Source organism: Camelus bactrianus, chromosome 2 (genome assembly GCF_048773025.1).
Source record: "Camelus bactrianus isolate YW-2024 breed Bactrian camel chromosome 2, ASM4877302v1, whole genome shotgun sequence".
NCBI classification, from domain to species: Eukaryota; Metazoa; Chordata; class Mammalia; order Artiodactyla; family Camelidae; genus Camelus; species Camelus bactrianus.
In genome coordinates, this window is record NC_133540.1 from 130,291,468 (window position 1) to 130,315,813 (window position 24,346).

Below are 24,346 nucleotides of genomic sequence, written 5' to 3' on the forward strand. Positions count from 1 at the left end.
TCACCTTCCTTAAAACCAAGCTCTTACATATCTGAATGGTTGTTATCTGGAAATGATCCTATGCAATAAAAAATGACCTAGGAGATTACACCTGTGTGTTCCTTTCCCCCAAAAGTTAGTATTCCTCTTCCTTATGGGACAGGACAGGCAGGAGGTTCTGGTCATACCTAGATGCTCAGTCATTCATTCAATCTAGGACCTACATTTCATCAAGGGCTGCAAAGAAGAGGGGAGGGAGATGAGCAGAGCCATAGTCCTTTCCACACTGACAACTTTACATGTTAACCCTCCCTGCTGGGCCCCCTGCACCTTGGAATGACTCAAGGTTCTTCTGGACACAAAACTGGCCGTGTACTGTGGACCCAGATTATGGAGACTGAGTGCACAATCTGGGTGACCCACGTAGATGTCCACAGTAAGGACATCTGATGAGTCCAAATTAAGTCACGCTGCCGGAGACCAGCTGTTCCCGATGCTCAGTTGATACCACACAAAGTACTCACTCCAACCAAAAACTGCACGGAGGAGATACCCCGTCACAGGGAGCTCTGAAGTCCCCCCAACCCCATTCCTGGCAAGTTTATCAATTGGGACTTTCAAAGCCCTCTCAGGGCTGTCTGTGGTGCCTTATTGCTGTCAATTTTTAGGTTACCCATCAGCTGACTGGCCATGCCACACACTTAGGTTCTCCAGACTATTTGCACTCTGACAGTGAGGTGCGCTTATGACAGAGGCTGCTGAAGGAGCTGACAGGTTGAGTCCACTTCCCTCACCCACTCCTGGTCCACACATAACAGTAAGACAATTGGACCTTAGATGCAGCTGTCCTCAGAAAGGAGTTAACTCCTCTTGGCAGCTTGTTGGGCAGTGATCAGGAGGAAAGGGGAGGCAGCTATGCAGACCTGCGGGGCTGTATGAGCCTACTTTGAGAATTTGGGTTTTTGCCCAGAGCATCCCTGAGAATGATACATGTTCATTCGGCCTACCCTCCAGGTGGGCCCAAAGCAGGCCTAGGGGATTCAGACAACGCTGGTTAAGTTTCACAGAAATGCTTTTATTCCTCTTGTACCCAGCCCTCCTGGATGAAAGGTCTGAGTAGCTTAGGGGGATGATTGGGAAAGAAGGTAAATTTGCAGCTGCTGGAACGGAACCCTGATTTTGTGATAGTGGAAGGAAAATAAAAATCCAGACACCCGGGAGGGATCATCTCAGACCCTGGGAGGTGAAGGCAAGGGGCAGCCAGGATCATCTTTCAGAGCTTCACCAGAAACACACAGCAGGCAGCTCTTCCCAGCTGCCGCGAGCACTGTGAATTTCACCAGCCTGTCATCCCCTAGCAGGAAGCCCTGACTGCGGACAGCAAGGCGCGATCCCAGCTGCTGAACCTTTCAGGAAAGGGGCACCTTTAGATGCCACTCCTGCCTCCAGGTCAGTCCTTGAGGTGGATGAAGACAAGGACTGGAGTCTGTTGCCCCCACTGGGACTCCGGAGCTGACCAGCTGGTGGGTGACCAGCTGGGAGACCAGCTGAGGGACCAGCTGGGTGAAGAGGAAGGCTCTTGCTGCACTTTCTGACTAAAGTATTTCCCACCTGGGGGCAGGGAAAGTCTGTAAACAGTGACTGTTTCCAGGGACAACATGCAAGTGCTCAGGATTCAGTTACTTATGTGAGAGGAGGGTATTAGCTTGCTTCCCTCACGAAAACAGTTTGCCCTAAATATACGTATGTATCCCAGCCTCCTAATCTGGGATTAACAGATGCCCGCTACTATATATAAAACAGATAAAACGACAAGGTGCTCCTGTGTAGCACAGAGAACTACGTTCAATTTCTTGTAACGAGCTATAATGGAACAGAATCTGAAAATATACTTATGCATGTATGTATATGTATAACTGAATCACTTTGCTGTACATCTGAAACTAACATTGTAAATCAACCACACTTCAATAAAAAAAAATAAAATTAAAAAATACACATATACACACAGGCCCTTTCCAGAGTCCCATGTCTCAATGTTCTTTGGAGGTAAAATGTACGGCTCTGTTTCAGAGCAGCTGCCTGCTCTTAGCTTCGTGCAGCAGCTCTCCATGCAAGAGCCACCTCCAATGCAGTGTGGTGGCACCTTCTGCGGGTTCTTCTTGCACCTCCTGATTCCCACCTAAGCACAGGAGTGGGAATTCCCAAGATCAGAACTGGTGGTTAGAAGCAAATGACTAGAAAAAGTGTGTTTAGGGGACAAGTGAGAAGAGATGTTTGGCCAATGGGACCATCCCTTGTTCTTTCACTTGATGTAAGTGAAGTGTAAGTTGTACATCCATAAAGCGGGGAGAAGTACGCCCTTTATTCCTTCTTCCTTCCTGGCTGGGGCCTCTATAGTCTTCTTGGATCATTAAGTGATCTTGGGAATAGAATCCACCCACGGTGAAGCAACAAAATAGGAGCTGGGGTCTTGCTTACTACAGAAGGCTGCGTTATGCCTTATATTCAAGATTTCATGAATATGAAGTCACTCCCCCTCACTTAAGAAAAAAGTGGCCACTGCACAATCTCATTAGGATTGAGAAAATCTTTCCCATCCACCCTGAAGTTGGTGAAAAAACAGGGGAAGATTTCTGGCCATCACTGTGGTGGAGAGGGTTTTCATACCTCTACCGGTAGAACAGATCACCACTTGGATGGCACAACTTGATGTATGGTCAAAAGAGGCCTTCCACCTCCACAAACATTAACAACCTGAACACACACAGTTTTTTCAGGGACATCTTATTCCTTGTGGCCAAATACTGAAAATGGCCAATCTTAAGTCACCAAAATGGAGAGACTGGTGCCTCAAGACATAGTGCATGCTATAAAAAATGGTAGGGTTTGACATGACAAAGCTTGTTTCAAGGACATATTAATGTTTAGCTGATAGTGAGATTCTTTAGCTATTAAATGGTCTCAGCTCTGAGTCATAACCACTTGACAGAATAGCTCTTCCTGGACTTCCATGGACATAAACTTCTCCTCTGGGACTTCACCTTAGCTATGCATCCTGAAGGCTGTGTTTAGTAACCACTAATCCTGCCAGGAGCTTCAGAGATGTGTTTTAGCCCTGAAGTATCGCGGCTTACACATGTCTGCTCATCCGCAGAGGCAGCTCAGTGCCCGGGTGGTTCCCAGAGCACTTGGTCCTTGTGGGATTGGCATATACGAGGACACATGGGGCTTTCAGGATGTTGGTCAACTGGGGTCCGGGTTCATTGCAACTGATGGGAGACATTCAGAGCCCCCTATGAGGTAACCTCAGTCCCTGTGTCCCATGAAGACCAGATGCAAACAGAGCAGCTTCCCTCTGAAACCTGCAGGTCACCCAGATGGCCCTACAGAGAACATGGCCAAACGCCAGCAGTTGATGACACAGAATTCTACTGGGGGAAGGAAATGAACAGAGGGAGTCATTTTACACTGAATTCATTTTGCTGACTTCTTTGGATGACTTTGGGCTCATATCTACCCACTCTACTGATGCCAGTTGTAAAAAGAGTGCTTAGAAACCTATCGCATGGAGTTCCTCACAGGTGGTGCCCACCAGCGCCCCCTTGTGGGGAATAATTGTTGAGGCAGAGGAGGAGCCAGAGCCAGGGCTAGGATCACATGCTGTCCTTCCTCCTTGAGAACTTCCAGAAAGGCCCAAGGGAACAGCCAGTGAAGTTATCTTCACCCACTCAGAGAGAAAGATGTCAGAAGTCAGCCTCTTTTGAGTTGGCCAAACCTCATCTTCCTTTCTGTAGAGACGTGCCCTCACATATGGGACAAAAGAACATGTTGTTTTACCAACAGGGAATGTGGTCGTGGAAGACCTTCTCACCTTCCCCAACCATAGCAGTGACCAGGACCCAGCTTCCTCTGGTTACTAGAATTTGGAAGCTGGAGAACATGTGTGACTAAGTGTGGGAGCCCAAGATTGGGTTAACAAATTGCAACAGCCGCTTGTCTCCTTAAAGAAGAGCAAACGTGCTTAGTAACTGCCTTGCAAGCAGGCGCCTGTGCATCCGCACACCGGTCTCCTTGCGGCAAAAAGCAGACAATGCCTTGCTTGCATAGTTGAGGTCTCAGATAGCACTCTGCCCGTGGCAAAGCAAGGACCCAGGCCCTCGGCTATAAACGCTGGGCGTGCCTGCTGTTACATAGTCTTCTATCCCCAAAGCAAGGACTGGCTGGGCTGGTGGTCTGCTTTACCATATCTGTAAGGATGTGTGTTGTTCCCCTCTCCCCATGACTTCCCTAAAGATAAACTGTAGGCCCCCAACTGTGGGACCAAAGGAATGAGCCTTGGGCTGGAATGGTAAACAAGTCATAAAAAGCTGCACACTCAGAGGCGAGAAGGCTGGTTAGCCACTGACGAGTAAGATTCCCAGAGGGGGGGCAACCTAAGTCAGGCACAGCCGCCTGAGTCCAAGAAAAATGTTAAGCAGCTGCTTCTCATACGTTCCACCCTGATAAGCTGTAAGGCTCACTGGTGCCAACACGAACATGATTTACCAAAACATAAAGGGTCTTCTGACCTTGAGCCAGACTCTACAATCTCGATCCTACCCTGTCTTTCCCTAAATTCCTGCATCCCATCACACAACTGTCAGTGATTCCTCCTTTGACTGTACACAATAAACGTGGGAGCATTTGAGAGGCTCGTGGAGTTGGCTCCCGACTCCCTCTCGCCTTCTTGACTTTTTCCACAGAGTCTCGAGTAATTCATTCCGTCTCGGTGGGACTTCTGCCGGCCAGAACCCACAACTAAGAATAATGTTTTCTGAACTTTGTTGCTCCTCAATTCTTTCCAACAGAAACTCTAAAGACTTGAGACAGATATTAGAGTCAATTAAGTATAACCATTGCTAGTTATGTAGGAAAAAAACTAGCTCATGCACATTAGAGCCTGGCCAGCTCGAGTACATGGTGCGTGACTAAGTAAAAAGCACCTAGACATGTGGTACTATTTAAGACATGAGAACTAACTTTTTTCTTAAACAGTCAAAAATGATTAGAGCTCCAAATTTTTAAGATTATTGTTTTAAGACAACAAAAGAAAAAGCCAAGTGGATACTTTAGCCTCTTATCTGGTCAGTACCTATCCCCACTTAAGACAAGCTGCTCTGCTCCCCACAAAATGCTCTTACGCTTTTGTGCACACTGTGTGCACCCCTGCCCCACAGCCTGCATGATACGTAATATCCTGGAAGAGTTGTGTCAGGTGGACAAGTTGGGCGTGGGCTTTCCTCGGGGTGGAGGAGCTATCATCTCCTTCCTACAGGCTAGGGCTTTAGCAAAGGCAGCCAGACTCTAAGGGTTCAGTTCACAAAACTTCTAGTCCTTAAAGAATGAGCAGGCATGTGTGAAGTTAGAGGATCCAGAGAGTGAGCGAGGCTGAGATTGCTTCAGGAAAACTTGGAGGGACACAAGAGAGACAAAGATGGTGTATAGGTGCTGGGGGAGGTGGGGGTGGGCAATGACCAAGTTTGGAGCTTAATGATGTGAAAAATCTACCTGAAGAAGGCAGAGCCACCTTCTCTTCATTCCTTTTTGTGTAGAAATACAACATCTGGGTGTAGCTCCCGCCTTCAGGCACAACACTCTCGAGTCTCTTGGCTGCACTTTTCCCAGATCAGACAACAAAGGAAGAATGTCCCAGTTGGAGAAGGTTCTGTTCTGACACCAGGTTCTTTGGGGAAGAAGGGGATGGATTATGAGCTTCACTTCCTAAGCACCTTCATCAGTGAATCTTTCAGGAAAAGGTTCTACAGGGTCTCTGGTGCCAAGAACTAAGAGACAACTTGAAACAGTTATCAACCAGGGCTGGACAACATGCCACGTCATTAAATCCCATGAAAATGAGCAGAACATTGTGGGGCCTTCCCGGATAGAAAAGCCCCTCTGTGTCCCCGTTTGTAGAAAAAAAAGCTCCTTCCCAGACTTCTGAAGAGCAGACTCAAGCACTTACTAATCAGAGAAGTGAAAATGTAGCAACAAAGGGAAAGAAGTCAAGTAAGAAATATGACACCTGAAACAATAGTTTCATGACAAATCACAGGACTCCTAGTTTTTCCTCAAGGGATACATGTAACAACCTGCTGCACATCTGAGTTGTTCTACAGAAACTAAGACCCCCCACGAGGGGGAAGAAAGTGACCCCATGCTGATCAGAAGCACATCACCCACTGGCTTCAACCTGTCTGGGGACTAAGATTCCCAAAACAAAGATCTTGCCTGAAAGCACTGGGGAGTTCAGGTCTTTTGAACATGAGCTGCCCATTCTCCTTGCTTGATGCCCTGCAATAAATGCTGTACTTTGCATCACCACAGCTCAGCACAAGTAAACTGGCTTGGTTGTGCATCAGTTGAGTGGACTAAACTTAGGTTTTGTAACACCCACAGTGACAGAGGCTACATGGTTGTGGCTGAGAGGAGAATGGCTAAGAAAATACACAAAGAGGTCTGGTATTTCAGGAGAAGCTATAAATTCAGGCTCCAATTCAGAATCCAGCTCACTGTGTGGTAGGGAAAAACCCTTCCTTTATTTTCGTAGGGTGCTCTGGTGGGTCAGAGAATTAAATTGACCCAAGATAGATTAACAGAAAGGAAAGATGGAAGTTTAACACATATCCTTCCTGTATACACTGGAGAGACCCAAGAAAACTCAGTAGCTCACCAAAATGGCTGGAGCCCTCACTTTAAATGTCAGCTTTGGCTAAAACCAAAAAAGGGTGTTGGGGGTGGTGGTTTGGCAATTAAAGGAGGAAGAAGGCAATTCACATGGAGATGGAAAAGCAAATGTTTGGTAAACACAAGTTTGCTGGGTCATGCAGAGACAACAGAGTGGACTCTGATCTCTGGGCCCTGCGGGTTCCCCCTAACACATCTAGCCCACAGTCTTTTTAAATAACTCTGGTGTAGACCTTCCAGGAACAGGCCCTTTATCTAAATTCTTTAGGCAGCTAATGGGGAGGTAAAATAATTAATGAGTCTATTTTAAACAACAACAAGCCTAAAATACATGCCAGAAAGACTATTTTCGGTGGCAAATTTTGTTCCCCTACAACATTGATGTACATTTTCCTCACTGCCCACATAGAGCAAGCAACAGAGATGATGCCAGTCTCCCAACTACAAGAATTCCACTGCAGTAACAGGAAGCACAGTTACTATAGGGATGTATTTACCCTCAGGGTTTGACATCTGACCTAAGTAGCAAAGATGCAATACTCAGTGTGAAAGGAAAATCAAAATGAGTGGATATTGCTAAGAGCACCTGAAATCTGACATGGGGGGCCACAGAGGAATGGGACTCATGCACACCTCAGACCCAGTGGAACCTGAACTTCTGACCACTTATCTTAATGCAGGCATCCAAAATATTTACACGTGTTCCAGAAACTCAAGGTATTTATCAGACCCTTCCTCTAAACAATTCATGACAGCTTATCCTTTAAGGATAAATACTTCCTTTGTGTGTGAGAGTCAAAATTTTTTGCAAGACAACTCTAACAACATTTTGGCTTCTGCCTTTATAAGACCAGAGTCTTATACTTCCTTTTCCCTGGAGTTTTACTGGAATCTGTCTGTCAAATTGCAATTCCTGGACCCCAAATAAAACTTTTGGTAGCCTTGAGATTGATTATTCCTGGACATGATATGGTGTCAGAGGCAGAAGCTAAAGTAACTCACCTCTGCCTCCAGCACTGCCACAGACACATGTAAGGTGTCCCTTAAATAGTGTTTCCTTGATGGCTTTGGATCATAGGAGTAAGTCCTCTTATTTCAAACCTCCCAGCCAGTTTGGCCCTGGTTCTCCGTCATTATTTGGGTGTCTTCTCTTTACTGGAAAGGGGTGCCATCTTGCTGAGGACTGTCATGGGGGCCTGGCTTCTAAGGGTGCTGCTGACGTGCAGCTATTACTGAGAGCTCTGGCTCACATGATATTTAAGATTTACAAGCCCTCTTCTCAGTTTGTTGAATTGGACTAAAATCACCGGTGATAAATGAAACTCTGTTGGCCCACTTGCGGCTCACTGAAATTCCCAAGTGAGTTTACTTTCATGCTCAATTGGAGAAAAGCCATAGAGCAAGACAAAGAAGAATGGGAATCATTTCCAACTGGTATTTTGAGGCCTCCAAACATATGACTCCACTATTGCTTCCCTCAGGAAACCCAACTTGCAATGATCTCAGAGATTTTCCAAATTGGATAAATCCTAAGGCTTCTAAGAGCTTTCTGTCCCCCTGGCTCCCTCTGTTCCTTCCTGTTCCTCTCAGTGACCACCACAAGTCTCTCCTCCTTGCTGTCTCTCTCTTCGAACATCCTTTTATAACACTGAGACTGACCCCCTGCAGAAGGCTAGCCATACTGCCCTCCTTTAATGACAGCCCCTTTTAAACCAGGTCCAGTGAGGACGGAGCCTATACTCCTGGACTAGGGTAGAATTACATGCACAGCTAAGGTCTTTCTTAATATTAAAAGAGGATTCCATTGAGTTTGCCAGGCAATTTGATCTCTTCACTGAAACATATAAATCTGAGTACCCAGGTTGATATCATTAGACAGAACCTGAAGCACAAGCGGACATACTAGAGTACAGATGGAAGCTACTGGTTGGAAAGATCCTACTGGTGATTTTTCTAGAGTAGGCACAAGGGGACAAGCATACATTCAAAAGTTGGTTAATGATCTCCACCAATTCCCATTCTATTTTCTAATTGTGTTGACTGGTGTGTTATTCAACAATGCATCGACAGCCTGATAAAAATGTCTGATTATAACCACTTTGAGAAATACTTTTAAAACTTCTGCCACTAAAGACTTGACAGATGACATGGACAGTTTATTCATTCTAACATTACAACAGGATTACACAGCGAATTCCTATCTTGACCTTCATGCAATATTCCCTCCACCATATTACCAAACCAAGGAATGTCAGAGCTAAAGTTCCATTAAGAGGACACACCTGTGTCAAGTCCTCCAGGCAACCTGGGTTGTCGATCCACCTAAGATCAGCTGAGAGGCTGAAGACCAACCTGACCCATCAGTAGAGAATTTGGACTCAAGGGATTTCTGTCTTCAGCCCTTCCCCACACGAGTGGGAAAAAAAGACACACACCCCAAGTCTGACAGCAAAAGGTATGGGAGTTGACACTGATGACCCAAGCCCACAATAGATTTTGCGCATGTGATCAACGTTCATTGGATCTTGCCTGAATGAATTAAATTCATTCATTGGTATTCATTTACCAATTCATTCATTGGTAAATATGTACAAAACACTCTTCCAGAGAAGGTGAAAAACTTCACCTGGATTATCAAGTATTCTGTGATGAGAAGGAACTTTGAGACTAAGCAGAATTGTCGGGCAGATGAGGATAAAAGGAGGATCTAGGCTTGTCCAGCAGGGGCTCGGATGATGAGGGACACAACCAGCCCCTCCCTCACCCACATATACACACATCTGTGGGCCAAAGTCCAAGGAAAGGATCTTTGGAAGCATTATTCTTAGGGATCTGGACAGTATTAATCCAACCACATCCCCAGATTAGGTTCTGCAAGGACTGCAAACAAGAGAAGGAGCTTAACATGTTGCTCTTGACTCCCTGTTTCAACCATGGGTTTTTTCAGTAGAGCCAGGTGTGCTATAGGGAATGGGAGCCAATAGAGGCAGGAATGTCAGCAGAAACAATTACTCTTCTCACCAAAATAAAGAGCATAAAATGCTCAAAATCAAATGAAGAATGGACTGTTCTAGAACTCAGAAGTCTATTGTTCAAATACTAAATGGAAACAAAATAAAGCTTTCAGCTTATATTTCTCCCTAGGCACTAAGAAAGTGTGTAACACTAGAAATACAATAGCTTGACATTAAAATAATCATGCAGGTGTAGAAACTTAATACATGAGCAGCCAATGAAAAGCTGAGTTGTCGATTTCTTCCAACACATAACGACTTACAAAAATTACATGGTCTCCAAGGCAGGTCTAATTATATATCTTTAAACAATGTACATTCATCTTATAGCAGATTTAAAATGAATGAGACAAGTAAAACAACCCTGAGAATCTAATGAATGGAAAATATCCCATTATCAGAGTTCTGAGACATTGTTTCTGGCAGGTACAACTGGAAGTAGAAATGGAGGCAATACTTAATCTGAAAACTCTCCCTAGAAGAAAAGCCACCACCACAAGAGGATGGGCATTAGGAATGCATCCATGGGATCATGATAGCCTCACTCCATTGGTACTGAGCCCATACCCCTTTCTCTGAAAGGACAACCTAGGATGCTTGACATTCTTCTGGAAGGAATGAGTGGCAGAGGCTAGGCATGTTCCATGCCATTCTCTGTGTCTGCTTGGTTTTGGCACAGCATGGAGAACAGTAACATGCCTGTTGCCTGCATCTCACTGCAAGCTCTTTCAATCTGTTTTTCAACCCTTGGGTTTTCACCAAAATCTCAGAAGGTTGCTCAGCCTCAGGTATAAAGCACATTCCCCATTTTAACCAGCCTTGACAGGAGTTCCATTGATAGGAACTGCAAACAAATCATCACTGAGACAGCCCAGCAGTGAGTATGACGATTTGTAGCTCTGATTTCTGAGAAGAACGAAACTCAGAATCAAAACAAGGGGCTGATTTCAACGTCATAAATCTCATCTCACGGTAGTAAAGAGCAACCCTCAGACCCTTTGTGACAAAAGCCATCCAGGATGAATCGATCTGACTCCCTCTGTGGGTTAGTCAGGGCACAGAGCACCTCAGAAACACAGTGATCGTATCACCGAGGGCCAAGAGGATGTACTATGTCCACTGGCTACATTCTCAATAGAAGCCTTTCTGGCTCATAATTCTGCCTCACTGAAGTTAGTTGAGCCAAGCAGTATAGTAGCACAGTAAACAATGTGGTTTCAGAGCTGTTTGCTCTGAGTATCTTGGACTGGTCCTCCACCTTCTCAAAGAAGGTGCTGGTGTTGACCATTTTGGACACTGTGCCCAGACTATCTGGGACAATTCTATTTCTGCCAAAAGCATCCATTTAAAAAAAATTGCAGAGGATACCTAGTTACAAGCTTTCTGCATTCAGTCCTTTGCTTCCTCCATGTGACTATACAATGCTGCCCCTTGAGACATCACAGCCTCCTCAGAGCAGGCACCCAAGTGTTTTGAAGCCCTGAGAAGACAGCGCTCCAATGCAACAGTCAATATTCCTCAATCAAGTTCCAGTGATGATGGTCTGGAGTAAGGTGGAGAGCCAACCTCTTCCAGGGAAGCTATGTGATAAGAAACATCACATTGACCATCAAGATTTCCAGGATGGGAAAGAACCCATTGAGACAAAGGAATAGGAATGTCAGGTAGACAAGAGCTAAACAACATAGGCTCTATCCAGCACAGTCTCATAATGTGCACCACATGCCCCTTACACCCAGACCTGTGATCAGGAGTCGAAGCAGAGTAGTTTTGCAAGGATTTTCCCCAACTATGTCAGCACAGTGGAATAAGCACTTCCAGAATGGCAGAGTAAGGGTCTCTAAAAATCTTCCCATATAAAAAGCAGTGAGCACAGTGACAAAATTGTTAGCTTTTGCAGGACTCTGGAAATTAACCCGGTGTTGCAACAATCCAAAGAGCGTGTATTCCAGAAAGAAAAAAAAATGTAGCTAATACTTAGAATGCCAAAAAGCTCATTGTTCTAACTTGTTTTATTCTAATCTCCCCAGTTCCACAGTTGACTTGAGAACTCACAGCCTCACAACAATGGTAGCCATAAAAAAAGTCAGCCTATTAGCCTTTGTAGGGTAAAATTGGGTTTGAGTCTTCATAAAAATCCCTTGCCCCAGAAATCGGAACAATTTGGCCTGTCTAGCACTTCCCAGTAAAAGCCGTGTTCTGGGCTTGTCTTTAGTTGACCTTAGAGCTGGATCACGGGAAACAGAACTATTCCCAATGTGCTTCTCAACAAAAAAAAAAAAAAAAAAAAAAAATGTTTAACACAGAGGTAGCATTATCAGATGGTCAAATAAGAGACAAGAGGCTAAATAAAAACTTGGAAAGACTGGAAGGAGACGTTAACAGGGCATTTTGGAAAACCCCAGCATATTTCTGGGACCTTAGAAGGCCACATATGGATAGGTGCATGGCTGTGCACAACCCCTAAAAAGATATGAGAAAGCCCTAATTTTTCTTTCTGAACTGAGGCTCACAGTGGAGAGTCAAGGCTGAGGCAGAGTTACAACTGCCAGATAAAGGTGTGCTCCAACACACAGGGTGCCTCTTCCACAACTAGAAAACTTGTTGGTCCAAAACACTTAAGGAAATAGCTATCTAATCGTGAAGTGATTAAGATAACTGAGCAGAGTTCGATGGCTGAATATAAAGAATTAATATTAGTCCAAAAAGCCAGGAAACAATCAAAAACAAACCCTGGAGTTAAGAAATCTGATATCCAGAGCTGCCTATGATTTAAAATATCCAGTCTAACAAACTTGAGGTATACAAATATTCCCATACACAGGGAAAAATTCCATCAGTAGACACTGTTCCAAGAAAACCCAGGTTTGTACTTACTGTAAAAAAAAAATTTAAATGAGCTATTTTAAATACCTTCAAAAAGGTAAAAAAAAATCATGTGTAAAGAATAAGCAAAGTATGAGAACAATGTCTCAAGTAGAGAATATCAATAAATAGAGGTTTAATGAACCACACAGTAATTCTGGCGTTGAAACATACAAATTCATTTGAGGGATTCAGTAGCAGCTGAGAGCTGGTGAAAGAATGAATAAGAAAACTCAGAGACAGGCTGAGACTGCAGCCTGGGGAAATAAGACATGAGCAGAACCTCAGACACCTGGCAGTGCCAGCCTCAGCACACCAGCACGTGCACAGTGGCAGTCTAAGGAGGAAAGGACGGACAGGTATTTGAAGAAATGGGTGTAAGCATCCCAAGCTGACCAAACATTTGACGTAACCAAGAAGTTCAATCACCTCCAAAACTGGATCAACTCAGATCTACAGCTAGACACACAGTCCAACAGTTTAGAGACAGAAGCTGGGAAGTGGCAAAAGAGCCACTCATCACGTACAAGGGAGCCTCAGTAAGATTAGCAGCTGATTTCTCAGAGATCATATATATACAAGATGGCATTAGAACCACATCAAAATGTTGAAAGACTTTTCAACCAAGAATTCTTTACCCAGTGAAACTAGCCTTCAAAAATGAATCAACACAATTCCAAGTGAACAAAAACAGGCAATTGAGGCAACAAGCCCTTCTCATCTCACTTTCCCATCCTTGACTAGACCAACCGTGGTACCAAACAGAGCCCACATTTTACCTCTAACGGCCTCTTTTCAGACACAGAGAATGAGATAACATGGCCCTTGATTTGATGGTCCCCTCAATCAATCTCTAGTTTATTCCTTCACAGAAAGATATGCCAGAGAAACTGAGAGGAATAAACATGAACTCAAGCAGGCTGGAATGGCTCTGCCGACCATTCCTGCAGTAAAGGAGGCATAGTTATCCTCTCAAGGGAGGAGCAATTTGTGGTGGATGAGGTAGGTGGGAACAGTGTTTCATTTCAACACCCCTTCCTTATGCTCCCTTTGGGAAGAGGGAGCCACGTAAGCAGCACATGGGCACTTGCTGTAAGTAGTCAGGCATCTGGTACTGTGTCAATGCACATGAAGAGATTGGATTTCAGTTCACTCTAAAGAGTACTTGCACCTGCTCCTGATGCAACTGAAGTGAAGAAAGGGAATGTTTTCTTGTCCACGCAAACTGCAGAACAGAGCACTGCAGTGAGCAAGACTGAGTGTCATAGAAAATGATTCATAACTAAAAAGTTCTTTTGGATGTGGCTCCTCTCTTGTGGTACGGGGTCATCAAGTTCTTCCTGGTGCAAAGGCTGACTGCTTTGTGCAATTGGGTGTCTTATGCCCACAGAGCAGGCTGAAGAAATAATGGGGCAAACCCAATGAAGGACTTCCTTGTTTGGAAATCCTCAGTGGAACTTGAACTTTAAACATATTTGGGTCTGAGGAGCACCCATATCAACAGCTGCTCCCACCAACCCACAGACCTGTGAGGACAAGAACGGACATTTCGTGTTGTAGACCACTGGAGTCTGGGCACTGTTTGCTAACTGACTCAGAAGATGTCTGTGAGAGAATCTTGTCATTCAGCACTGCTGCCCTGACTTGTGTTTCATCCTCAAGTTCTGGTTTCTCCCAGGAAGGACAGGATGAATGTTCCATAGTAAATTTTTTTGTTACCACCACACATTTGGTTGTGAACTTAGCTTTCATCTTTGGACAAGACAGTGAAACACATTCCAGAGTAGAACAAAGCCCATCCTGGGATGCAGTACTAGGGCACCCTCCACATGTCAGTCAAATGATCGAGCAAGGTAGAGTTGACCATGTCTGACTTTGAGAAAACCCTCCTTCTGGTAAATGTGTTTTCCTATTGCCCCTAAGATTCCTGTACATATCATGGGTCAGCTGTTTCCTTGAAAATCCCCCCTTGTGGTCAAGGTTTTCCTTTTCTTCCTATCCCTCTTCTTTCCTGCACATTGTGATATTATTAACATACAATGTATTAGCTTCAGATGTACAATAATGATTTAATATTTGTTATGTATTGTGAAGTGATCACTACAGTTAATCTAGTCACTATACATAGTTACAAAATTTCTCTTAATGACTTTCAGGTTTATTCTCTTAGCAACCTTCAAATATCCAATACAATATTAAGTATAGTTGTTATGCTGCACATTACAGCCTCACGTCTTATTTTATAACTGGCAAGTTTGTACCTTGACTTTCTTCAGCCATTTTGCCTAACCCTTACCCCTGCCCCCTACCTCCAGCAAAACATTCATTGGTTTTCTGTATCTGTAAGCTTTTTAGATTCCACATGTAAGTGAGATCATGTTTTGTGTCTCCTGAACTGTAGTTTCTAAGGCTCCAGATAAGCAGTACCAAGGTTTCCAAGAACAAAGTTTTAATCAAGTCACTTGATGAGTGCCTTGATAATGACTGATAGGCTTTATGTGGTGTCAGAAACAGAAGCCAGTGGCTGAATTCTACCAGACATAAGTATGGTGCCTACTGTCCTCCATCATCTCCTCGGTGGCTTTGGGTCATGGGGATAAATCCTCTTGGTCCAAACCTCCCATCTTGCTCAAGGCTCTACACTTTATTTGGATGTCCTCTGTTGCCAACTATCTGAAAGGGGAAGTCACCTTGGTGACTACTCAGCTATAGGGAGTCTGTTCTTAGGGCACCATCGAAGGGCAACTGCTGTGCAGAACTCTGGCTTATTTTCTGTTTAAAACATCAGGCCCTCCTCTTCTCAATTTGTTAAGTTGGACTAAAATCACCCATGACAACTTGAAACTGTTGGCCCCCTTGCCACTCATTTGAGATTCCTGAGTTTATTTGGATGCTCAAGAGAAAAGCTATGGAACAAGAATGTGAAGCATATTTCAATTGGTATTTTGAAGCCTCCAAACGTAATAGTGAATCCACTATTGCTTCCCTCAGAGAAACAAACTGGCAATTATCTGAAGACTTTCAAATTGGAACAATCCTGAGGCTTCCAAGAGCACTCTCCCTGGCTCCCTCTGCCCCTTCCTGCTCCTCTGAGTGTCCACAATGCTCTCCTCGCTATCTCTCTAAACTTCATTTTATAATACCAAGTCTGATCTCCCGACAGCAGGCTAGCCATACTGCCCTCCCTTAACAGCAGCCCCTTTTAAAGCCAGGTCCAGTGAGGACAGCATCTAAACAATCACATATATCCCTTGGACTAATTATATGCATAGCTAAGGGCTTTCCCAGTGTTAGAGGATTCCACTGAGTGTCCGAGATAATTTGATCTTCTCACTGAAACAGCGTGGCTACTCAGATTTATATCAACAACTACATCTGCTTGTAGGAGGGCTTATGTCTAGAGAAGGAATGGAGACTATTGCTTGGAATAATCCTACTGATGATTTTCCTAGAGTAGGCACAAGGGGACAAGCAGATGTTCAAAAGTTGGCTAAAGGTCTCTCACTTCTCAATAACTATTTCCTAAGTGTATTAACTGGTACATTATTCAACTGTGCATGAGCCTCACAAAAGTATATGACTATGGTATTTTGAAATTTTTTCAAAGTTCTGACATTAAAACCCTGACAGATGAAACTGCCAGTCTATTTAACTCTACCTTTCTGGCAGGATTACAAGATTCCTTAAGTATCTTAGTTAAACAACATTCCTTAACGTGGATTATGCTGAGACCCCATGAATTTGCTACTCTAGCTAAACAGCTTTCTCAGACTCTGACAGAAATCTCCAAAGAGAAAGCTACCAGAGCCAAGGATTCTCAGATCCAAGTGGCTCAGACTCAAACCTTCAAATGAAATAACTGTCCATCAAACCAAGATTTCAAGCCTTACTTGGTACTCCAAGGGTGTATGCTCCTATTGCAAGAAACCAGGATGCTTCAGGACAGCCTTCATCTGCTGTAAGAACTGGCATATAAAGGACACAAAAGAAAGGCTTCAGTTTTGTAAAATGCAAGTGAAATATTTAGGATATTTAATATTCAAACAGAGTGGTACTATTAGACCCTAACCACACTTTAGGTATCCTGTCTTTCTCTCCCTAAAACCAAGAGATAATTGAAAGGATTTTTTAGGATTAACAGATTGCTATAGAAGTTAGGTTCCAAATTTCTTTATTACAACTCAGCCTTTATACAGAGGCTTTAAGGCTGACCAAGTAGAGGCCTTAGACTGGACAGAGGAATCTGAAACTGGATTTAAAAGGATCAAGGATAGCTTCTATGACCCACTTGCTGCTTTAGGACACCCCAGTTATAAATTGCCTTTCCTCATCTTCGTACATGAAAGAAGGAAACACTAGGAGTCTTAGCCCAATGACATGGACAGAAACATATTGGATATCATGGTCAGTTAGATCCAGTGGTCAAAGAGCTATCTCTCTACATGCAAGCAATCATGACCACAGCAAACATACGCTGTTAAGGAAATTGTCATGGGCTCCCCACTGACAGTATGCATTCTCCATTCAGTGGAAGCCCTACTTAATTCTCATACTCAATGTCTACCAGCAGACTGACCTCTTATGAAACCCTTTTGCTGCCCTCTCCAAATGTAACTACTGCTCACTCTGACACCTTGAATCCTGCTACTCTTCTTTCTTCCATATGACAGAACTCCTTATGACTGCTTGGCACTGACCAATCAATTGCTAACTCCTCATATAAATTTACAGGAGACCCCCCTGGATAATGCAGAAATAATCTGGTTTACTGATGGGTCACATATGAGACTGGACATACAGCTGGATATGCTATAGTGTCTTTAACTCCACCTGTAGTAGCTGAATCTTTACTGGAGGCCACCTCTGCTCAGGAAGCAGAGCTTTTGCTCTAGCTTGGGCTTGCTTTTTAGCCAAAGACAAAACAACTAACATACATCCTGATAGTGGAGATGTCTTTGGTGTAGGTCATGACCTGGGGATGCTCTGGAAACAAGGGTTTCTTGACCTCTCTTGGGAAGAAGATTAAAAACATTATGTCTTAAGCTTTATGGATTCCATCTAGATGCCTAAATCTTTTGTTTGTTTCAAAAACTTCTGGGCATTCTCTGAAAAACATGGAGGAAAGCAAAGGATATCAATTGACTGATGCTGCTGTTAAGTCTAAAGCCCTCCAAATTCCTGTTAGATTTGACCCTAATCCCATTGCCTCTTAAGGTTATTGGAGTCATAAAGGAAATTTACAGAGGCTCAACAGTTGGCTATACAACATGACGTAGAAATGGGTAGAACAAAGTTGCAGGTTTGATTTTAAAAGGAGCCTATGGGAATAATAGAGGCTGTAAATAGCAGCAGAGAATACTTTAAAAACGGAAATAGAAACTATAAAGAGGAGCCAATTAAGAATGGAAAACTCAATGGTTGAGACAATAGCTGAGCTAAGGGCAATCAAAAGGAGACCAGATAATGCAGAATGAATAAGTAACTTAGAAGACAGGATAACAGAAGTCATCCAATCACAACAGCAGACAGAAAAGCAAGTAAGAACCAATGAAAGCAATATAAGGGACCTAGGGGATAATGCCAACCTATGCATAATAGGGGTCCCAGAAGGAGAAGAAAGAGAAAAGGGAACTGAAAAGGTATTTGAAGAAATCATGACTGAAAACTTTCCAAACTTAAAGAAGGAAATAGATATCCAAGTACAGGAAGCACAGAGGGTCCCAAACAGGAAGAACCCTAATAGACCTCACCAAGACATATTATAATTAAGTTGGCCAAAGTTAAAGATAAAGAAATTATTCTAAAGGCAGCAAGAGAAAAACAAAGAGTTAGTTACAGGGGAATCCCCAAAAGGCTTTCAGCTGATTTTTCTACACAAACATTGCTGGCCAGAGGGATTGGCAAGATATATTCAAAGTCATGAATGAGAAAAAGCTGCAACCTAGGATTCTCTATCCAGCAAGACTATCCTTCAGAGTAGAAGGAGAGAGAAAGAATTTCACAGACAAGCAAAAACTAGAAGAGTTCAGCAATACTAAACCTATGCTAAATGAAATGTTGAAAGGTCTACTCTAAATAGAAAAGCAGGAAGCCATTGAAATGAGAAAACCATAATTAGAAATGTAATAACTACAATGAGTTGCAAGAGAATAAACATAAAGATGTTTAGGGAAAAAAAATAAATCAAAATCCTCAAAGGTGAGAAAGGGGAGCAACAAAATATAGATTTTTTTTCTCTCACTCTTTTCCTTCATTCTTTTTAGGATGTGTTTGAGCCTACATGACTACCAGTCTAAAGCAAACAGATATAGTAAGGGATTAACATACTTGAAAAACAAGGTAACCACAAATCAAAAGTATACAATAGAGTCACAAAAGCCACAATGAAACCAAGCTAATACAAAAGAAAATTATCAAACCAGTAAAATACCATATGATAGCACGTATATGTGGAATCTTAAAACAAACAAACAAACAAACAAACTTATTTACAAAACAGAAACAGACTTACAGACAGAAAACAAACTTATGGTTACTGGGGTGAGGAATAGGGTAGGAAGGGATAAATTGGGAGTTTGAGATTTGTAGATACTAATATATATAAAATAGATAAACAACAAGTTCATACTGTATAGCACAGGGAACTATATTCAGTATCTTGTAGTAACCTATGGTGAAAAAGAATATGAAAACAAATCTATGTACGTTCACGTATGACTGAAGCACCAGAAATTGACACAACATTGTACACAGACTATACTTCAATAAAAATGAAAAAATAAATAAAAGGAGCCTATGGGGTTCAGTCCTAATGGCCAACCTGTTCTCCCTGATTGCCTAGAAGAACAAATCTTGAATTACACACAGAAATTAACTCATTGGAATACTGACAAAATGGTATCTTGGGGAAAGCAATACCATTGGAAACCATCCCCAAAGATGGCCCCCTGGGTATCAGAGATGTCAAATTTATTCTAAGAATAACCTAGAAAAGCCTCTTCACACAACTGCGGGACATTTTCCTCTTCCCTCACAGCCCTTGGAGATATGGCAAATGGACTTCATCCAGTTATCTTCTTCTCAAGGGTATAAATATGTTCTGGTAATGATTTTTTGTGTTCTTACTAGTAAAAGCATTTCCATGTCACAGAGCTACAGCCACACCAGCTAGTAAAGTATTGTTAGAAAAAATCATCCCAACTTGGGGAGTTTCCTCTGAACTACATAGGGCAGAGGCTCCCACTTTACAGAACAAGTTTTACTCTGTCTGTAACACTGGGCCAGTTATGCAACATTTTCCTGTGCTTACCATCCCTAGTCTTCTGGATTGGTAGAACACACTAAGGGAATAATTAGAACTCAGTTGGCAAAATTAGTTGAATTGTTTAAGCTACCTTGGCCCAAAGTATTGTCTTTGGTTATGCTCAGTCTAAGATCCACTCCCTCAGAAGAAAATAGATTGTCACCATTTGTCACAATTTGACATTGTTACTCGCAGATCCATGAGACTAAATGAATATATGAACCTGCTATGATTACAGGAGAGCTCACCTATTGCCAAGAATTAACTAAAGCACTTGAAATGCAAAGCTTGTCAAGCAGCATTGTAACAGTGCATTCCTGGGAGATGAAGACCTCACATGACCTACAACCTGGTGAGTATGTCTTGGAAACACCTTGGCAAATATGCCCTCCAACCTCTTTGTGGAGGTAATCTTACTAGATACTGTTAACTAATCCTTGCACCACTATACTTAAGGGTGTCGACTCATGGGGAGTCTGACCCAACATGCCCTGCCTCCCCATAATGCAAGACCTATGGAGGACAATTCCCCACTGACCTGGAATGATTTAAGCATCATTCTCGTGTGCCAGGGATGAGTGAAAAAATAATAGGAGGATGTTAATTCCCTGCAAGAGCTATACATACAGGGAAGATATCCACACGTTTAGAAAAGCTCTGATCTTTTACAAAATAATCACAGCCATAACAGAAGATGTGTGATGATCAAATATTTCCCAAAGCTGAGCAAGCAAGGTGTTAAAAATAAAAAAGGCATGAGAACATGGGTCCCTCTTTCAGGGGGGTAGACTAACATGTGAGTTATTCCCTAGATTAAAGTGAAGCTACAAAAGGTGACAGCCTCAATTTAAAGAGGACTGAAGCTTGAAGACATTTGGAGAAATGAAAAATTGTGCCAACTTCTTAGAAACTGAGTGCCTCCCATAACGCCTATTCTCTCAAGTGTCACCAGGCTGTGTTTAATGCCAAAATAAAACTTCATCAGAACACTTAGGAAGTTGCCATCTTTTACTTTGGTCATGGGACATTTATCCAACAATTCACTTTACTCCCAGCCTGGTCCATCACCAGCAAATCAGAGGCCAGCCAAAGGCTGTCCTCTCCTTCTCTGCAAAAATCCTGTGTATCTCTAACTCCCATGAGTGGGCTTTTTGCTCAGTTCCTACACCCCCTACATCTGCCAGCACCCCTCACCCAGGCACATCTATTTCATTTTGGCCCTGAGTTTGGTCTGGGACACTGTAGGGCCCTTGATCAGCCCACAAGTAACAGCATATATTTAGGGCATAAATATCCAATGGCCACCTGTTCCAACACCATGGGTCCTATTTTTCCATCTGGTCCTTCCAGCATGGGCAAAGATCTCAGGGATCAATATGAGTCAGGCATTAGGGATTTCTAATTTATGCCATGAGACTTCTGGTTGATGGACAATACCTAGAAATTTGAGCAGAATGGCTGCAGAAACAGTGGCCAATGTTAGATATCAGACTTCTTTTGTATAATTAACTACTTCCCTAAGACATCAACCAAGAATTGAGAATTTAAGTCTATCAATTTCTTGAGTGGTCAGAAGTCATCCAAGGATGGCTATCAGCAGCAAGGTGGTTATGGTTAGGGGCAGTCATTCATGCCACCTCCAGGGATACACCTCACAAAGACAACGGGAGAGACATGTTTCTCATTCAGCATCCTCCCATCCAAGCTAAATGTGACTGGAAAGCATTCCAAATGAGGACACAGGTCAGATTCAGATACTTAAATGCTAAGAATTTATGTGCTAAGGACTAACATCGAAATATACAACATGGGGACATGAAGACTTTGAACTGTAAGTTACAGGAACACAACTCAAGAGTTGAAAAGGGAGTCCCCAAAGTGGAAGAGGATACAATTGGGAATAAGAAGTCTTATGAGCTAAATTTAGGGAAAATTTCTAAGGAGATAGAGCTGATCCTCTTGGGGAAATCCCCCACCTCTGACCAAGGCCATCCAAACTCTCCCCACTTTCTGGAATCAAAGGAAACTTCAATTCGTCAGCATTCAACACTCCACCCATTGTCAGACCAGTGGGCACCTACTCGTCTTCCTAGGAAAGGCCTAGTTCAGCAGTCCTCAACTAGGGGTAATTTTGCCCCTAAACAAGCTGCTGGTTTTTTCTCCAATTATGTCACTTTAATGCAACGACACCAAAGACACAAGAGATGTTCCTGTTCTTTGTGCAACACATCCATTTACAGAATTGGCCCCTACTGTATACAGTAAGCATGTGATAAAACACTAGAGGTACATGGAGCTTACTTACAGAAGCCAAGAAGTTCACTTTACACATCCAAGGATCAAGCATTAAGAATATAAAGGTACACTGCTTTGAAATGTAAACCAACTTTCACATCCATAGGCGCGTGGAGATGCCCATTCCCATGCAGTCCAAGGTGACAGAATGTCAAGCAGAGGGATTCACGGACCAAATGTCTCAATCTCTGACTTAAAAGGCCCACCGGTGTCATTTCAAAAGGAAAAACAATCCTATACCCAGCAACATTGTCCAAGTAAGTCTACTCAAGGATCTCAAATTTCCTGTGGGCCAGTCGATTGTACTGAGACAAGAAAGTTCCAAGCCTGCTTCAGCAACGGAACCAAAGATCAGACTGATTCCATCAACTGGCAAATGACTGAACTGTGACCTGAGGTCAGTAGGTGCTTGAATCTCTTGGTGAGCACCTCAGAGTCATTTCAGTCCTGTGCCAACTTCTATCCCAACCAGCAACTCCCCAGAGTAGCAGAAGGAAAGATGGCAGGGAGGGAGCAGTGGAAGATTGACTCAGTTCAAGTAGGTTAGTTCCCTTGGTGGAGATCACAACCTTCTAGCCTCAATTTCAAGTTCCTCTGGGTTCCAGGCTCTGTGCTTGACCAAGGCCAGCCAGCCTTGGTCAACTCAAGTTTCTGCCCTGCAAGAAATCTCTCCAGCAAGACCAGAAGGGTCAGTAAGTTGACAGAGGGGCTTTAGCGCTCTAAATTTTAGAGAGGGGAAAGAGTGTTCTTGACTAGAGACAGGATCCATTCTATCAATGATATTACAATGGAAGGAGAGGTTTTCAGTTGTCATTAATTTGTGGAATGGAGCTAATGGCTTTAAGAGATCAGCGATACTGCTAAAAATCCTGTGGTGTAACAGCAGTTCCCCACAAAGAATCATCCAACCTAAAATGTCAACAATACTGAGGTTGGGAAACATTAACGAGCTGGTGCTCTTAGAAGAGAAAATCTGACCAGTCTGCTGCCTTTGATATCTGTTTAGAAGCACAGGTAAAACCTTTAGGATTTGAGTATTCATGACCTGAAGCAGCCCACAAGGATAAACCCAACCCAAATTGTTAGAGCTTGTTTCCTAGAGTGGAGAGATAGCTCTTTGACATTCTTCCAAAGACCCTTCATCTGCTATGCATTGCTTCCTTCAAGAGTGTGCCCGATAACATTGAACACAAGTTGGCTTTTCCCCATTTCCCTTTGGTGACATTTATGCTACAGAGGCCATCTGGTGTCAAGACACGACTAGGAGACCAACTCACCCATTACTTTCTCCTGAACATCAAATCAGACGTGTTGGGTGCAGACCTCAGATCCCAAGACAGCAAGCTCTGCAGTCCTGACTAGGTTCTTTTTGTGCTAGGCTTTCTGTCCATTTTCTGCTTTCCTTCTTCAAATTAGCAACAGAGCAGCACAGACAAGAGCCTTATAGGCACAAATTCTAAGCTTCCACAGACTGGGAGACCTGTGAAATCAATATACCTTGATTTCAATGGTGATTAGCAAACTAATTCTTCTTCCTTCACACAAGGAACCCTCAAGATGTGCACTGGGCCCTGACATTTTGGCAGTGGGGGACACTTTTGCAGCCTCCACATTTCTGATGCCCTGAAAATTTTGTAGGCAGGGAGCATTCCACAACTAAAAGGGTTCCAAGTGGAGCTTCAATGGTCAACATGGATCAAGGTTACAAGACCATTGTTTGAGGTAGATGGACAGAATCTAAAGCTAAAAATGTCCCCTTTGTGCCTCATAAGGTTCAAAGATGCTTTATGCCTAAAGGAGCTGCATTTCATTCCTCTTCATTCAATAGTTGACATCCTTGCTCATCCAGTGCCTGCCCCTGACGGAGGCCATGGAGCTGCATTGCAGCACATGCTAGAGACCACTCCCTGTGCACCTAACAAGAGATGGTTCTCAGTAGCGACCTCAAGTCTTGTCAAGTCCTTGACCTCCTACAGCGGAGAACTTCAGGCCCCTGGAGTACCTAAAATTAAAAGTGTGCTTACAGTGTTTAGCCCAATGCCTTCCAGCCCTCAGTTGCTTCCCCCCCTCCACCACCATCTTATCAGCCTTCCTTTCAGTCCCTCTAATGTCAATTCTTATGAGCGTCTGCCACACTTAAGAATGAAGCTGAAGGTGTGAGGTA

At 43.3% G+C, this 24,346-nt stretch overlaps 1 long non-coding RNA gene across 1 annotated transcript in view; it reads right to left on the minus strand.

The window, feature by feature from the left end:
* Positions 1-24,346, minus strand: part of LOC123613677 (uncharacterized) — a 173,202-nt gene that overhangs the window by 112,539 nt on the left and 36,317 nt on the right. Inside the window, exon 2 of the long non-coding RNA XR_012501588.1 lies at positions 16,475-16,549. This is a non-coding gene — a long non-coding RNA (uncharacterized LOC123613677). The remainder of the gene's footprint in view (positions 1-16,474; positions 16,550-24,346) is intronic.